Raw genomic sequence first — 19,731 nt, forward strand, 5'->3', positions numbered from 1 at the left:
TTAATTGGTAAATGCAAATATTTGTAAAATAACATCTCTGAGAACTTAGCATATGGTTTTTACAATGTGAATGCACTTTTTCTGGATGACTGTCATTTCTGAAACACAATAGCAATCACTTATGTCTCTAAAGCAATACTTGCCTATCAATAATCATTCCTGCAATATTGTCCACAGCTCCCTGTAGTAACTGTCAGTAGAGATATGCAAATGTGGTAGTCACTTATCTATAAAGATCTCAAGGTAATAGTCACCAATTCCGTGCTTCAAGAAAATGTCTATGACATTCACCCAAAACTAGAATCTCCTTCTGGGTTGAAAACTAGTTAGAAAATACCCAGCAATGCGTAAAAAAAAAACACTTCCTAACTTACTCGACCTGGAAGCAGTTCCCTCCTCCCTGTTCAGCTTCATCTACCCAGTGATATTTATGAAGATGGTGCTGACTACTCGAGATCAAAGACTGGCACATTGCCAGAGTCTTTGCTTTCAATGTAAGACACCATCCTGAAGAAGTTATCAGGAAAATGGTGCTGGTCATATGTATACCCCGGGAGGGCAGTGGACCCAGGACTCCCCCCAACCATCCCACCTCCCTTGGGGCCTTATTCTGCTTGGTGCGGTCCATTCCGAATTCTTTCGGAGCGTGTTTTTGTAGCGTTCTGCGCATGAGTAGGCAACACAATGCGCATGTGCAACGTAGTGTCTCCGCACTCGTTCTCGCCAAAACTGTCTAGAAATGTGCACCGAAGTGGCTCGGGAAATATGGGCGTAACATGGGAGTCATGTGGGCGTACACAAGGGCGCAGTTTCAAAGTGGGCAAAACTGGGCGTAAATCTGGGCGTACACGTGGGAGTGCACGAACTGTGGTAGGCGTGCATTCGGACAGGGTCACCGACTGCAAGCGAACCAACACGCCAGAAATATGCGGTGTCCATAAGCAAGTTTCAGTTTGCGGAGAGCACTGGTTCATGCGCTAGGCATTCGGTTCGCCCAATTAGTACGCCCGCACCTGAAGCACTCTCAGCTGACCACAATACAATCCACTCCTCTAGTCATTAGTGATTAATTACACTCTTTTCACAGGTTCAATTGGAAGCATTGCTGCCTAAATGGCCCATTACAAAATACTACAATATATGCTGCAAACACGACTGGATTGTTGCTATCTGACCCACATTTACACTGCAAGCAATGGACATAACTTTGTTAACCAAATTTAAATGTACATTTCACTATTACATTCATCGGAAACAGCACACATGTGGGGGTTGAAAAAAATATTTATTAAATTATAACAAATTAGAAAAACGTTTAACCATGTTAATTTTCACATGGTAAATAATAAAGGGGACATAATAATAATGGAAATTAATATAGAGTATGCATGCATAAAACATAGGTAAAGGGGAAACAATGAAGTAATACCACTTAACATGATGTAAGGGTTAATCTAAAGTGCTAGTAATGTGTTTAATTATCTAATAGGAATTAATTGATTACATTTAAAAATAATCGATGTGTTATGAGGTTGGCTAATTGGATAAGTGTGTCATGTTGCAGAAGCATGAGTTCCGAATAGAGTAGTGAGGTTTGCGCAAATACACCAACTCGGTGCGTACGGCCAGCTTCCCGTCCGTTGGACACTCCCTCTTCCTAGTGAGGGATGCTGATGACCTGTGGGCGTGTGTTCTTAGAATGTCCGCACGGCGTGGCGTTCAGTCATTTCCGAAAGAAGACGGAACGGACCGCAAAAAAACAAAATAAGGCCCTTGGTGTCACTGCTGAGCCTCAGATGAATTATATATTATTTATGATATTTATCAAAATATTTTAAAATCCTGTAAAATACAGTATCAGCTAACAGCAGTTTCAACCAGCACAATTTCCATCACCTGTACTGTATTCTTGGCTTGTTAAACTGTGCATGTCCTTTTTAATATGAAACATAAAGGTGAGTGGGAGGACCCAAGGACAATTCCATCTTGCAACATTTTTCCTTTAATTTTGGGCTCTATATTTTGAGTATATTGTTAACTTTTTTGGCATAAACAAACATTTTTATTGGTTATTGCTCTAATGCATTACTATTTTGCAACATATTTTTAAACAGAAATAACTGCCTTGTGTTTGTGCCTCTGCTCTGTTGCTTAATTTAGCCAGCCATCCTTTGACCAACATACACTACCATTCAAAAGTTTGGAAATGCACTTAGAAATGCCCTTATTTTTTAAAGCAAAGCACCGGTTTTTTTTCGATTAAGTGAACATTAAATTAATCAGAAATACACCCTATACATTGTTAATTAATTAATTTATTTACAGTTTCTTATATAGCGCAGCATATTCCGTTGCGCTTTACAATTGGAAACAACAATGATTAAACAAACTGTGTAGATACTAACCGACATGGAGGTAGGAGAGCCCTGCTTGCAAGCTTACAATCTATAGGGATAATAGGAGGATACATAAGGATAGAATTCCATGTTAATGTGGTACAGTAAATGACTATACTAGCTGCAAACTTCTGCTCAAAACAGGTCTGGTTGTTAGAGAAACTTTAAAACTGGCCTTTCTTTGAGCTATTTGAGCATCTGGAGCATCACATTTTTGAGTTTGGTTATACTCTCAAAATGGCCAGAAAAAGAGAACTTTCATGTGAAACCCAACAGTCTATTCTTGTTCTTCCAAAGATAGGCAATTCCATGCAGGAAATTGCCAAGAAACTAATCATTCATTTTGTAACTCATTTGATAAATAAAAGTCAGTTTTCATTTAAAACACAAAATTGTCTGGATGACCCCAAACTTTTGAATGGAAGTGTAGGTGAAGAATAGTGTGCGCTGTGAGGTAGTAAAAATGAATTGGAAATTACTGAAAACTAATGTTATTGAGATTTAGAATATTACTGGAACAAAAACAAGCCCAAATTACATGGTGGGCAGCACTGTCCACGTAATGGTTAGCGTTACTGCCTCACAGCACTGAGGACATGGTTTCAATTCCCACCATGGCCCTAACTGTGCAGAGTTTGTAAATTCTCCCCATGGTTGTGTGGGTTTCCTCCAGGTACTACGGTTTCCACCCACAATCCAAAAATATACTGGTAGGTTAATTGGCTCCTAACAAATTAACCCTAGAATGAATGTGTGTGCGTGTATATGTGTTAGGTAATATAGATTGTAAGCTCCACTGGGGCAGGAATTGATGTGAATGGCTAAATATTCTCTGTAAAGCTCCGCAGAATATGTGCGCTATATAAATAACTGGTAATCAATAAATAACTAAATTATGACTTTAGTTGTTTTTATTAATTCTTAAAAAAAAAATACAGATCCAACAGAGATTTAGTCTAAGCGTGTATAGCTTTTGCAGTCTCCGAACACTAAGGACCAGGAGAACAAGAGTGTTACATAGAATTTTTGTAGATTCCATTTAAAAAAAAACATAAGAACACATTAGTGCATAAGCACTTTTATTTTATATCATATTATTGATTTTTTGGGATTAGCAGCAAAATCCCAGTATTACATAGACTGGTTTTGAGGAGTGCTACAGTAGGGATGGCCCTAACTGTGCAGAGTTTGTATATTATTAACGTGGTTGCGTGGGTTTCCTCCGGGTACTCCGGTTTCCTCCCACAATTCAAAAATATACTGGTAGGATAATTGGCTCCTAACAAATGAACCCTAGAATGTCTGTGTGTGTGTGTGTACATGTGGTAGGGAATATACTGTAGATTGTAAGCTCCACTGGGGCAGGGACTGATGGGAACGTTCAAATATTGTGCGCTATATAGGAAAGTGTTAATAAATAAATAAGGTGTCCATCTTGTAATTTACTAAGACATAATGTTTTTACTTAATTTAAATGTAATCATTATTTGAAAGTTTTCAATCAGTAAAAATAACTTGCAATAAATCGAATGGAAAGCACACAGTTAACATGTTTTTTTTTTTGCTATAAAAAGGATAGTTACTTTTAATATATTAGATTTTGAAAATAATAGGTAGTTAAATTTTCATTATGGCATTTTGGTTTGTAACATATTACACATTATCCGCATTTTTTTTTCTAAAACATTCATAGCACTGATATATTCATCATATTAACTGCAATTGCAAAAATGACTAATGTTTAAATTTTAAAGACAATTTATGTCATTATTACAATCATTATATAAAAAAAAGTGGGTGGAATTGTGGTTTAATGGTTGTGTAATTTGCTTTACCTTTTCAATGTAGTTTTCTGTTACATCAACTGAATCATTTCATTTTATAGTTGTAAAGAAAAGAACAAAAACATGGCCATTAGCGGAAGGATTGTAAATGCACATAGCTAATGGAAACTATTTTGACATTTGTAGCTGATTCCATGGTACAGATACTTGAATCATTCCAGTGGTGCATTTATAGAAAATGTTATATTTTATTTTCCCTGTAAAATACAAGTAATAGACTTTAAAATTACCTTAGCACTAAAAGTATTAGGTTTCAGAAATGGAGAAACATTTTGCATTACTATGAACAATAGATCAGTGAAATGAAGCAATGTTCCATAGCAAAACTGAAAAAACAAACAAACACAAAGAAAATAAATGGTACAAGCTAACAAAATAATATATCAAAAGAATTTAAAAAGAAACATGAGCGGACGGTACTCTTTACCTAGAAGGGCGCCCGTCGCGGGCATCGCGGGTACATTTATGTCTGGCCGCGACGCGACCGACGCGATGCCCGCGATTTCCCATTGAAACCCATGTTAAACATGGAAATCGTGTCGGTCGCGTCGCGGCCGGCCATAAATGTACCCGCGATGCCCGCGACGCGATGCTCCCGATTTCCCATAGGAATCAATGTTAAAAGGCGCGATGGACCCGATTTTACTGTTAAATGGCTCAATGGACCCGATTTGGCCATAGAAATCAATGTTAAATGGGCCACAGAGCCCATTAACCCTTAAATGTCCCCCCCAATTTTTAACGCCACCCCACGATCCACGCGAACCCGAAGCGTGGCGAGCGCAGCGAGCCCGCGAGGGGCGGCGGTACGCGTCCTCCGACCTTTTCATGCCCTACTATCCACTAGGGCGTGGAGTGAGAATATAATAGTGTGGCGAGCGCAGCGAGCCACCGAGCCCGAAGCGAGGGGACGCGGATACCTTCACAGTTATACGCGTCCCCTCGCGGGCTTCACAGGTGTCCGTGGCGACGCCGACACCTGTGAAGCCCGCGAGGGGACGCGTCTACCTCGCGGGGCTCGCTGCGCTCGCCACGCTTCGGGCTCGGTGGCTCGCTGCGCTCGCCACACTATTATATTCTCACTCCACGCCCTAGTGGATAGTAGGGCATGAAAAGGTCGGAGGACGCGTACCGCCGCCCCTCGCGGGCTCGCTGCGCTCGCCACGCTTCGGGTTCGCGTGGATCGTGGGGTGGCGTTAAAAATTGGGGGGGACATTTAAGGGTTAATTGTGCTTATTTGGGCTCTGTGGCCCATTTAACATTGATTCCTAGGGCCAAATCGGGTCCATTGAGGCATTTAACAGTCAAATCGCGGTCAATCAGCCTTTTTAACATTGTTCCCTATGGGAAAATCGCGGTAATCGCGGTCATCGCGGGCATCGCGGCCATCCCGATTTACCCGCGATGCCCGCGATGACCGCGATGACCGCGATTTTTACCCCCGACGACCGCGATTTCAATCGCTGGCGCCCTTCTAGGTAAAGAGTACCGAGCGGACTTCACACTGAATTGCAGGTTAGATAATACAAAAATAAATCTTATACTGTTATTAAAGTTCTGCCTAATCTTATAGGCTAATTGATATTTATTAATTGCTGCTTTGTTTGTATACTTATATAATGTTAAAGGCTGCAATTGAATATTGACAATTTTTATGCTTGTTACACACCTCATGAAATTTAATCAAGTGTTCAAGTTGGATTCATACAGTTACTCACTATTAATCAAGCCTTGATGCACATTGGGGTCCAGTTGGACAGCATATGCAGCATGATGGTGATCTGTACGCTTTTCCAATGGTTTTTAGTAAATTGTGTTTTGTTTGGAATGCAATAAGAGGAAACTGCCATGTGAGTAAGCCCTCACTACAGCCTATTCCACAGTAGGAGGTATTTGACTAAAGGTCAATTTGAATCAGTTTCAGATCTTATGATCAATGCTGGGTTTCCAGGTTAAAGGGGCCCATACATCTGCGGGCTCAACCCCCCTGTCTTACTAACATTAACGGTACGCCAACTCGATGAATTAAACAGTGGGCCGCAATGATCTGTGATCCATTGGGTGATTGGGCAGGGCCGGCGCTACCCGCTCAGCAGAGCCTGCAAAGCAGGGAGGCGCCGGCCTGGAGAGGCGCTCTCTCTCTGCTCTGCCGACTCTGCTGCTGTGCGCCGCCGCCACTGCTACTGGCTGCGCTGAGCCTGTCACACTATATGACAGCGCAGCGCTGGAAACAGTCTCTGACTGTTAATAACAGCGCCACCCCCGCCCTCCTCCTATGTGCTCTCTGCTGCCCACCGTCGCATCCAGTATCAGTAGCATTTCTCTCCTCACTCTACCACCTCTCTCCCCCTACGTGCTAGCAGGCTCCGTCCCAGGCAATAACACCTGCATATGACTACACTCTCAGCCCCTGCACACATACTGCCGCTGATTGCCTCAGCCTGGTTGGACACAGGTAGGCAGCCTACTCACTTTATACAGTATGTGTATATATATATATATACATATATACTATATATATATATATATATATATATATATATATATATATATATATATATATAGTATATATATATGTATGTATATATATATATATACACCTGTTTTTTGCTAAATGGCTGTCTTGAAAAAAGGGCTGTACTGTATATGCCCTGAAACAGACTATTTTCCATGCATGCTGAATATGTTTTGCACTAAACACTAAAATAATTTTTGACCAACATTGGCATGCCTCCTCTCAGTTATATGAGTGCCGGTCTATTCCACACCTCTCTCTCTCTTTCCCCCTACCCCTCTTACCACCTGTCCATGTGTCATCGTCTGTATGTCCACATGGCAGCATATATCAGTGTTTCAGCATCTTTAAGTGTGTCAGAGTCTGTCCGTGTGTCATCTGTTTGTCCGCATTTGCCTGTGTGTCATCATCTGGGTATCAGTGTCAGTCTGTCCTTGTATCTGAGTCAGTGTGTCATCGTCTGTGTGTGTGAGACTTTGTCCATGTGTCAACTTTGTGTCAGCATCTGTATGTGTGTCAGCATCTGTGTATGCGTCTGTCAGTATCTGTGAGTATATCTGTGTGTCATCACCACTACCCCAGTCTGCCTCACCTCCCCTTTCTATCTCCATCCCCTCCCCCGCCAGGGGGGACACACAACTTAAAGTAAGCGGCAATACTACTTGGGGCATTGTATATAAGGGATATTAATGTGTTGCTTAACATGAATAAAGGGTACTACTGTTTGTTGTAATGTGAATAAGGTAGACTACTATGTGGTGTATTGTGAATACGAGTGTGCTACTCTGTGGTGTAATATGAAATGTGGGTTTTATTGTGTGGCCATGCTTCTTGTTAGATCAAGCCCTTTTGTTTTGCTGCATGCGCATAAGGTATGGGAGTGAGGGCGAAAAAATTTATAGTTCGCAGGAGGGCGCCAAACACCCTAGCACCGGCCCTGTGGGGATGTTTAGCATTTTCTGATTCTGTGATTCCATGCCAGGCTCAGAGAATCAGGATTTTTATGCATGTTTAATATCCCTGATTCCCCAGGGTCAAGGGAAACGGTCATCTATTAGACCACACTTAGGTCGACAGTCATTAGGTCGACCACGTTGGGTCAACATGGGCCAAGGTCGACAGGGTTATAGGTCGACATGTGTTTAGGTCGACATGGGCCAAGGTCGATATGGGTTTAGGTCGACAGTCATTAGGTCGACATGAGTTTTTCACAATTTTTGGAACCGACATGTGCCGACAGGCGGTATTTCATGCCCTACCATCCACTAGTGCGTGGTGGGAGAATAAAAAAGTGTGCCCGAAGCATTGCGAGCAAAGTGAGTGATAAAAGGGGCTGCTGTTCACCTCCAACTGTGTCCATGTTGACTGTGTCGACATTCGGGTAAAAAAAAAACAGTGAAAAACTCATGTCGACCTAATGACTGTCGACCTAAACCCATGTCGACCTTGGCCCATGTCGACCTAAACACATGTCGACCTTGACCCATGTCGACCTATAACCCTGTCGACCTTGGCCCATGTCGACCTAACGTGGTCAACCTAATGACTGTCGACCTAAGTGTGGTCTAATAGATGTACCGATTCCAATGGTCAGGGGATCGGGGAATTGCCCCAATACACAGCTGGTGTATTGGATCCTTAACGCACACATTTGCTAACATTGAAAAATTATTATAAAAAAAAATTTTTTTTAGTAAATTTATGTTTTAACACTGGAAGCTCAACATTTATAAATTAAGATTGATTTTAATCAATCAAAATCAATTAAACTTACGTAAAATATACCCCTAAATGATTAGCAGTACCATAAAATAGTAATTGGGCAAACGATCGATCAGTTTTCTTGTGTAAAGATAATCAGATAAATAAATAGAAATGCCTGACTCTCACTCAGGTTCAGGATCGCTCTATTGAGGACACTAGCAGAAGCCACAACCCCCAGCCAATACAACTGCCTAGATATGAGAACACCTTTCTATATACAGTATCTCATACTCTTTTAATGGTGGAAAGGGGTGTTCACTAGGTGACAATGATCACCTCTTTACTGTGATTGGAGGACCAGAGTATGTACAGTATCCTTGTGCTTGAGATAAAGGGGTAACATCTGAAGACCCCCTGCTGTTTATGTTCCTGACAATCTATCTGCTAGATTGTGTGGCTATCTTAAGCCATTAATTACTATACAAGTAAAATAAGAACAATCATTTATATTGTAGAATGTTGAAGTGGTAGATACACGGATAAAATGAAAGAAAACACTGAAAACATTTAAAATGTTGCATGTGTTTTCTGCATGGAGAAGCTTATCCTAAGTGTATGCAAGATGATGCATTGGCCCATAGGGTAAATTCAACTCCAAGTAATAGCAAATTGTCCCTTTCTTAGTGCCTTGCGCATATGGGAACTAAATTGATGTATTTCTGCTATTGTCTGGCCTGACTGTGGGCCTGTCATTTCCCATCTACATGTTTATACCAACCTGTGCAATTGTCCTTTCCCAGCACCATCTTCCTGTTGTTTTTATTGCTGAAAATATAGACAGCAGAAACAGTGGGATATCAGAAACATCTTCAAAGAGGAGACATTTACATTAATAAAACCAAAGGCATTTACATACTGTACATATCCTCGGACATGTCCGACAAAACATATCTGACTTTAAAGAAAAGTAGGATCTCACAGCCTTCAATGCTATCGTTAATGACAGCAATGAATGGGCAAATTCTGATATTGACCCTGTCAGGAAATATCGGCACAGATATTTTATATAGCGTGCGCTCACCACGCTTCGGGCTCGGTGGCTCGCTGCGCTCCCCACGCTATATAAAACCAACTCCATGCCCACTTGGATAGTGGGGGTATGAACAGGACCATTTAACATTGAATCCTATGGAAAATAGCGTCAATCGCATCGCATGCAATTTGGTTGCATGCAATGCGATTTTGCCGAAAATCATGTCGCATCGCATCTGATTGTATGCCTTAAGTTAAGGCATACAATCAAATAATCGGGCGCCCAGATATTACACAAGTACCGTAATTTTTCCCCAGACATTACCAGATTTTCATTCCATCCAGACATTCCAGATTGGAAAGATAATCTTATAGTGTGTATATAGCTTTAGTGTGTTTCTCCCCTTTCATAAGACACTGCTAACCACCAACCACCAGTCCCACCAGCTGCCAGAAGGAGACGGACGTGAATCCCCTTCCAACGGAGCTCACTGATGGTCCCTGCTGTGCACCATCTCACCAGCGGGGGCATTCTGGCGAGCCCCGTCGCTGGCTGAGAGGCGCTTCATCTGTATGTCTTCTTCGTACCATCCTGCGATTGAGAACCGGACTCTGGATATATTTGGAAGCACTGAATGTGTGACTTTCCTAGTCTTATTAACAGTATAAAACACCATCTGAATTGTACAGGGATTGCACAGTTTGGTGAGAACATTTCTGTTATTTGTGTAATAATGTACTAAACCACTTTTTACAGTTGCATTCTTCGCTTATTTATTTTATGAATGATTTTCATTTACCCCAAGCAAAAGACCTACTGTAATTTTGCTAACTCTGCTATTCTTGTATTTGATTTATTACACTATTATTTTCATACAGCAACCAATTACATTTGATCAGATTAATGTACTACACCTTACAAATTAGTCTCAGCACATTAGAAGATAAGTGGTCATGCCAGATGTAGAGCTATCACTGCAAATTCTAAAGAAACATATACCATGATATACAATTTTTTACATGATCACTTCACCACCAGGAGGCTATTACATCATAGACTTTTCTTTGTACATGGTGATAAAACTCCTACAGTAAGGATGCAGAAAGCCCCGTATTTGTGTGCTGATTTACCTCTGGTTAATAGGGATTTGCAGCTAATGCTGCCCATACACTTATGCGATCAGATGTGATGCGACAACATTGTCCCCAGCATTAAGGTACCGGCTCCCCGCCAGCGCTCCAGTACCCATCCCGGCCCGCTTCCCGAACCCGCCGCTAATTGCATTCGGGCAATCGCATGTGGATAAAAACCATAATTCGATAAATATTATGTGCAGCTCATAATATCTATCGATGCGATATTCAACGGCGTGCCTGCGCATCACGTCGAATTTCAGCTTAAAAATGCATGCAATCATTCGATTTATCGGCCAGATGTGGCCGAAATCGAATGATTGCATGTGATATCTCACATATGTATGGGCAGCATAACTCTTCCATACTATGGAGTTGAGAAAGTTGAACCAGTGGAAAAGTTCTCCATAGCAACGAATCAAGTGCCTATCACATACAGTACCACCCAGGGCCGGACTGGCCATCTGGCACTTCTGGCAAATGCCAGAGGGGCCGATGGCCAGGTGGGCCGATTTCTTCTTGCAAGGTGGAGGCTCGGCCTCCCAATCGGCGCACAGAGAGCGCCGCTGGACTCGTGGCCAGTGCGGCAGCTCTCTCTGTGCACCACTGAAGTCAGGAGAGAGGGGGGCATCACATGCCACTATTCCTCTCTCTCCTGCAAGCCAGGAGAGGCAGCGTGCGAAAGCGTGGTGCATGTGTGCGTGCGCATGCCCAGCGTGTGCACGTGCGCGACAAAGGACGAATGTGTGCACAGATGCCAGGACCGTTTCGTTGGCCCAGTCCGTCGCTGGTACCACCCAACATGACCATCTCCAGAAGGGACACAATGCTCTGTTCCTGGACTCCACTCTTAATTTATAATTGCCAGCACCTGTTTAAAACCAAAAGATTGATAAGAAAGGTGTTTCAACACAGGTGATGGTCATCATACATTGATCACTATCACCTGTGTTGAAACACCTTTCTTATCAATCAACCTGTTTTAAACAGGTGCTGGCAATCATACATTAAGAGGGAAGTCCAGGAACAGAGTATTGTGTCCCTTCTGGAATGGTTCATGTCGGGAGGTATGCTATCTATTTATAAAGTGTACTTGATAAATGCTTCTTCCAAGCTATTTGGTTGCTATGGGCAATTTCCCCATTGGTGCACTCCACTCTTTTTACTGCTTTATAAATTAACCTGTATATGACACACATGACACACGTGCCTTGGTAGTGGAAATTCCATATGAGCCTGTTTTGCCCAAATTTAAGAGCACATTTTTCATGTGAACATGTCTATAAATATGTCTAATGATGAACATACTGTATACTGTATATATAAAAAATTATATTTTGTTTTGTTGGTCAATATTACTTTAATGTAACTAAAATATACTTGACTACTTATATGTAGCTAGTCTAGCTCTCATCAGCATATAGGAAAATCTGCTTTAACAATTTAATTACATTATAATGTTTATTTTTTTATTATTATGTTATATTACATGTCTGTGCTATCAAATGGGTAAAGTTCCCCTATAAATGTGATATCTCAAAGAACTTTAGGAGTTTGTAGGCAATAAAAGCATTTGCTCCCATCAGCAGAGAAAGTTTCATTGACAAAATATTTTAGCAAAAAGCAAAACTTTCCAGTTGTGCTCTACATACCCATCTGTCTTAGCATTCAAATCTACTGCCTAATATTTTGTTGTTTCCCCCTTGTGCCATGCAAAAAAATTGCCTCTGACACATAGACTCCACAAGACCTCTGAAGATATGGGCGGTTGGCCATAGACCTTAGAGGGAAGATTCCTGGTAAGACAATGCACCTGTGAGGCCACCTCTCAGCCAGTGATTTAAAAAAAATAAAAAAAGATATGTCCCTTGCCCAGAGACATTCACAGAGCAGAGCGCCTAAGGCAGCAAATACTCCACTAATGCAGGTGCCCATCTATATCCATGGTGACATTGGTTAACCCCTTGAGTGGTGGGTTTTCCTAGGAAAGGACAAACCTACAAGGACAGGTTTGTCCTGCCCCAGAAATACTGACCACAGAGGGAACAGTTGATGCACTTCTGCAGCAGCCCCTACTCCTCTGGGGCTGCTGCTACCAGCTTCAGCTGTTGGCAGCTGCTCATGGAAGTTCAGTGCCACTTGGGCATTCACGTGTTTAGGTGCCCCAATACCCGAACACACAAATGACCGAGTGTGGCAGAGCGTAGCCATGTGCCCCTGAGCGGCCCTGAACTTCCCCAGGCAGCAACGGGGAGGATCAGGGGCAGCGGACAGTGGGGAATGATGGTGTGGGGCCTTGGCAATTGTTAGCTACGGGGGTGGAGCATCTGGGAGATGGTTATGTATCAGTGGTTCACCGCTGGAGGTACCACTGGCGCACCCTTACTTACCATTAGCATGCATTAGCAAAGCTCAGCACAGAAAAATTCTGGGCATACCACAGAAGTGGTTAAAGGGACAGGAGTGGGTGCTATCTGGGGATGCAACAATTTCTGGGGTGTTTCTGTGCTCCACTGGTGAAGGGGTGGGATATTTGTGATATTCGAGGGATTATGGTAATGAGTTGTTTGTCTGCTTGATTAAGGTTTGGGGTCTGTGTTCAGTCTCAGTGGGGGGAGGGGTATTATTTGAAATGTGGAGGTTTGTGGTATATCACAGTATCTTAAAGGACTGGATTTAAGCTCTGGGGAATTTGGAGGCCAAGTCCACATCTTGTACACTCTGCCATTTTTGCACAAATCATTCCTGAACAATGTTTGCAGTGTGGCAGGGCTATTATCCTGCTAAAAGAGACCACTGACATCAGAGGATACCGTTGCCATGAAGGGGCGTACTTGGGCTGCAACAATGTTTAGGTTGGTAGTACTTGTCAAAGTAACATTAACATAATAGTCAAGAACCATTGACATCTTACCATAGTGCATTATGCTGCAATCTCTTCCCCAGGTAAATGATACACACAAGCACAGTGGTCTAAAATGTGATTGCTCAGACGAGGCCACCTTCTTATATTGCTCCATGGTCTAGTTCTGATGCTCATTATAATGATTTTGGGGGCTGCAGCATTAAGCTATGAACCAAGTACTAGAAGACCATGTTTGTGCAGGTTGAGATGCACAGAGACACAATATGCCTGTCAGTAGCTGTATCACTTTCAAGTGTGTAAAGGTTGGTGTAAGAACCGCAAAGCCACATCCTTTCTATGAAGCCATGCCCATTTCAGTAGAGTGCCACATCAGGTGTCATAGGGGCAAGTAACACCACTGCGACAGCAGGGGCGGATCCAGAAGAAAATGACAGGGGGGGCACCATGATAGGAGACACCATGATAGGAGAACGGCGGTGTACAGCTATGTAAAAAGGTTGTGATCTCACAGAAAATGAATGCCACAATTTTTAGTTATTAACATTTGAAAGGGGAAAGTAAATGGAGAAGGAGAGAGTGTATGCTATGGGTGAACAACCCAGTGATTAGGGTTGCCACCTCTCCGTCAGTTGATTTGCGGAAATTCCCCCTTCACAATTTTAATGCCGAAAGTGGGTGTGGCCTATTCAAAGGTGGGCGTGACCTGTTCAAAATGGCTGTGCGTGTCAACTGACAGAAGAAGTCACACTCTGGACTGGAACTAACATCTGTGTAGTGCAGTATAGAGCCAGTTTAATGACACAGATATATGTGTATACAGGGTAATCACAAAATTGGGAGAATCACGGAAATCCAAGAGAGGTGGCAACCCTACCAGTGATCCTTGTGCATGCAGAGACCACAGCCAACACAGAAGGGGCAAAGTTCGGGAGTCGGGCCCAAAGAGTTACAGAGACCAGGACCAGCATGCCTGACATGGTGTAATCTAGTAAGGCAGGCAAGGTCCTTCCTGCTGCTTTTTGTGCCAAGGTCCCCTCCTCTACTCTGTCCGGACCTCCACCTGTTTTCTGTGGCCGGCCACAGTGGAAAATATATTGGGGCTTATAAAACGAATACTACCAATTAATGTTACACCACACACTAGTGTCTGTTAGTCACATTACACCCAACATTATACCCCCTTTTACATGTTACAACACTATACACATTACAATAGAACCCCCTTTATATGTTAGACCACAATACAACTGCTTAATACACGTTACCAACACAGTACAGCCAAATTAAAAGCAACATCTATGCATGTAAATATCAGCACATATCCAAAAATAATTAATCATAAACTGTGGGGAAAGGATGGGATGCACAGTGTAGATAAAGGTGTATTCAATGGTGGGGGCAAGCCTCTGATGGTAAGCTATACAATGAGTAGTGCCGATAGCTCGCTGTCAGATTATTTAATGGCATCCTCTTCACTTGCCATTTCCATCTCGCTGGTTGTTTTCAGTAAGGAGGAAATGGCGAGTGCAGCTGTCAAAACGGCGGGGATCACCACAAAATGCAGCAGGCTCCCTGCATTTGTGCTGAACCTCGCCGTTTCGGGGAATTTGCCTGGAACACAGGCTATGGCAAGCAGCCGGCGAGGGGGTTAGATGGCAAGGATGGCTTGTTTTTGGCAATCCTCCCTAAAAAACAAAACATCCTCGCCATACAGATAGGGCAGGCCTTATGCTTGCTGGCGAATCGCCAGCAGCATGCTGCTGGCGATCCGCCAGCAACACGGCGCGCCATCTGACTGAGACGCGCGTGCGTCCCCCACGCACGTGCGTCTCAGTATCCGGGCGGCCGGCGGGCGAGGCGGACGCAATACTGTCCGCCTCCCGCTCGAGGGGGGCTGGGGGGACCAGAGGAGGCTGTGGGGGGGTGCGGGCGCCCGGTGTGGGCACCGGGCGACCGTCGGAAGGGGACGTCAGCACCGTCGGAAGGGGACGCGCGCGCACCTCGTGCGCGCGCGTCCCCTTCCGACACACAGATGGCGCGGGAGCAGGGAATGGCGAATGGCGTCGCCATCGCCATTCCCTGCAAAGATGAGCCCGGCCCCATCTGTACAAACCCCTTCGTCGGCGGCATTGAATACTGAGTCTGCAAATGCTGTGGAGGTTGTCGGAAGGGGGTGGGGGAGGCATAGAAGAGATAAGTACAGTAAATGGAAAAAAGGGAATTTTTTAGGGCAGGGTGCTGACCACCGAGCTGGGCACATTTCGGACACCGGGAAAGGCAGAAGCTGGTAAATACATTGAATACAGATATAGCCGCTCTCATCGTTGCCGCAATACGGCCACCTGTGACCGTTTGTCACAGCAAATCCGCAGCCAAAATAGATGCCGAACGGGCAGCACAGATCGCCATGGCAATTGACACAGCAGCGATGAATGCGGCTACATCAGGGAAGAGGGAGGCGGGAGGCAAAGCCGCTTCTTCTGCAGATTCCGTCAGTGTAGCTGAACCTGCAGTAGCATCCCCGGCTGCACGGATGACTGATGTGGCACTGTAAAAGCACAGTCAGTCAGCGTCCATCAGCCACGCAGATCCAGCACTGCTGTACTGTAGGCTCAGTTACACTACCGGTATCTGCAGAAGCTTCGCCTGTGCCCTCCCTCTGTGCAAGAACACTAGTACTGGGCCCTGAATCTAGCATTGCAGCGCTGATTAAAGTCCCAACTCCCTCCATGTAAGTACAATGCTGGGACCTGAATCCAACGGGGCAGCGCTGATTAAAGTACCGACTCCCTCCTACCTCGTGTAAGTGCACTGCCGGGGCACCTGGAAGAGTGACAGCCACTTAACAATTACTGCTAAGTTAAGCGCATGTTAGCTTTTCCAGGTGGGTGCAGGGGCGCAGACAAAAGGGCAGGGTGCTTTTAGTACATTATAAAACGGGCAGGGTGTGGCGCCCTGCAAAACAAGGCTAGCAGGAACATTATACACACAGTATATACACAAACACACATTCAACCTGAGGCAGCACTGAGTCACATATAGAAAATAACAGGTCCCAGTTTCTTCTTTAGGTAAATCCAAAAAACCAGGATATCCAAATATAGCAGAAATTGTTGGCAGCACACAGTTAATAAATCATAAATATTGTAGATAATGCCAACGTTTCGATATTTATTATATCGTCAGCAGGGTGTAAAACATTACAAAACTTTTTTAGAATCTTTTATACACTGGTGACGATATAATTAATATAGAAACAATGGCATTATTCTCTATATATATTTCTCTGTTTATGTGAACACATTTATATAACTATATAGATAGATATATCTATGTATAGATATATCTATCTATATATCTATATATATATGTATATATATCTATATATAGATATATATACATATATATATATATATATATATATATATTATGCAGTATAGGATAGGGCAGTGGTAGCCAACCCTAGCCCTCGAGAGCTACCAACAGTGCACATTTTCCAGACAACCTAGCTGCTGCACAGCTGCACTCATTAATCACTGACACATTTTAAAAGATCCACAGATGGAGCTAATTAGCTCACTTGTGATTCTGTGAGGAGACCTGCAAAACATGCACTGTTGGTAGCTCTCGAGGACTAGGGTTGGCTACCCCAGGGATAGAGAGAGCATGTAGCTTACTGGCCTGTGCTGATGATGGGGTTAGGAACCGGAACTGCTCTGGTGATGATGGGTTTCATCAAGGCCGGGGCAGGCTGCCGAAAAACGCACACAAGGACAAGGTTCATGTAAATGCAGGTTATGACAGATCATGGCATGCAGCGCAACTCTCTCCCCCGCGGCCGCTCCCAGAATTCCACGCACAATGACATCGCGCTCGCACCAGCATTCTGGGAAGGTGGGAGGGAGATGCACAGCAGCGGCTGTCTTAGCTAGGTAACCGGCAGCCGGGACCCGTCACATTGTCAGCTGCGGACCCGGCCGTCAGCTGGTCCCGTGAGGTGGTCCTTGAAGCAGCCCTGGCAATATAGGAAGTGATAGCGGGGAAGGAGGAGAGACCGTGAGGGGACTGCCTGACTGGGACAGCTGAGCGTCTCCCGATTTGTTACATGCCTCTTCATTGTGCGGCTTCAATTAAAAAAAAAGTTGGAGATGACAGGGGGGGCACGTGCCCGGGTGCCCCCCCCCCCCCTAAATCCGCCACTGTGGTAACATACCTGTCAGGTATTGCATTACATTGCTTGCATTTGGTGGCGAATTAACAATGAAAGAATTATAATGTTAACATGACATGACAGTAAAAATATATAATTAAATAGTCAAATAAGACCATTTCTATAATAAACAATAATAGCCTATATCTCCTTAACTTGTCCACACAAGCAAATACTAAGCTCCTCCCTTTACATAGTGCTTGTCTGGATCTGTCTCACTCAATTGGGGGATATATCAAGACAAACACATATTATAAAAGTAGCATTCTGAAGATACTGTATAGTGGGCAAAACTTATGGATTGTCTATACTGAAGATCAAATATATCTAGCACCTGGTCATTCTGTCAGTGCTGATGCTACCATTAGGAAGCTTTAGGCAGCTGCCTAGGGTGCCATCCTGTTGGGAGGACCACCAAAGTTGGGAATAATAATTTGAATAAAAGTTGCATGCTGATTTGCTAACTCTTTGCCATGCAGATCTGAGCTGATATGTAATTCCAATTGCTGCCCCTCCTCACCATCCATCTTCACTTCGGTCAGTCTCATCAGAAAATGAATCAATACAACCTGCGTCCTAAGACGACAGCTAAATATACACTCAGGAGCGCTATACCTATAAAATACAGATCATAACAACATAATTTGATGAAGGACCTTGTTGGTCAGAAATGCATTAATGATATACTCAAGCCTCTCTCTGTCTAAAGGCACATACAGTATATTGTATCCTCTTTGAGGAGTGTCTAGATCCATCTCTTTCCAGGTGAGAAGGCTTTAGTTTGTTCTTGGCCCGCAAGTTGGGGAGAGGTCCTTTGGAAATAACTTTTTCTCTTTTTTTATATATATGCTTGCAAAATTTTGCCAAGCGCACAAAGAAACCAAGCACCACCCCCAAATATTATTAAAAGTAAGCCAAACATGGAGTTATTGTCATTTTGTTATTTATGACTAGAAAAAAATTAAACAATATAATTATTATTATTATTATTATTATTATCCTTTATTTATATGGTGCCACAAGGGTTCCGCAGCACCAAATTACAGAGTACACATATTCAAATCAGGACAACAGTGACTTACAGTTGAAGGTAATACAGGACAAGTACAGGGTAAATGATTATCGGAACATCAGCCGATAACTGCAACAAGTACCCAGATGGCAGCAAACAGCATGCTTTGGTACAGTCGAAGACTACTTCAGTAAGAGAGGATAAATACATGAGGTAACCACTTGTGTTAACATAACTCACAAATCACATATCAATATATCTCAAGAAAAAGTTGCAACAGCTCAGTCAGCTAAAGGTTGGAAAGTTGCTGGAAGCTTATATACTGTATGTAACAACTCTAAGCACACATTGGGAGAACGTTGTACCTGAGTAATATCATTACACTTGACAACAAATTCTACAATTGCAAAAAGTCTTCTATTTTTGTGGTGTTTGTTATATCTTTGGTCTTAAATCCCACTGCTTAGAAAAATTAAATTACTTTTAATTCTAGGCAAAATGACATGGAGCATTTTAAGTATTCAACTAAAATTACAGCTTTCCAATAATGAACATTATCATAGATAATTACTTTGGGAGACCAAGTTTCCAAATGAATAGTTTTGATAGATTAACGTCAAGATATATTTAACATTTTCCTACCTAATAATTGAATCCACAGTGTTGTTCTTTTTGTCTGTAACAAAAAATAACAGCTTTTAAAAAAAAAAAATATTATAATTAGTTTTTTTTTATTTCCAGATATGGTTGACTGAATATGGAATTACAGGCATAAAATTGAAAAGTAGAACAAATATACAGTGTTGGTAATTATCTACCCCAATAAAAAGAAAAGCTAAAGAAAAATTATTATCCCCTTAACATAGCCCAAAGGTGTAAGTTAAATGACATACAAATTAAAGACAAAACTATTTCAGTATTTGACTAGATGTTTTTCATGATGGCAATTATCTCAGCAATAATTTACGCAATACATTTTTAAATCTAAAAAAAAAAATGTGTTTACTTACAATTTTAC

This window comes from Crinia signifera, chromosome 5 (genome assembly GCF_055691185.1).
Source record: "Crinia signifera chromosome 5, ASM5569118v1, whole genome shotgun sequence".
Taxonomy (NCBI): Eukaryota; Metazoa; Chordata; class Amphibia; order Anura; family Myobatrachidae; genus Crinia; species Crinia signifera.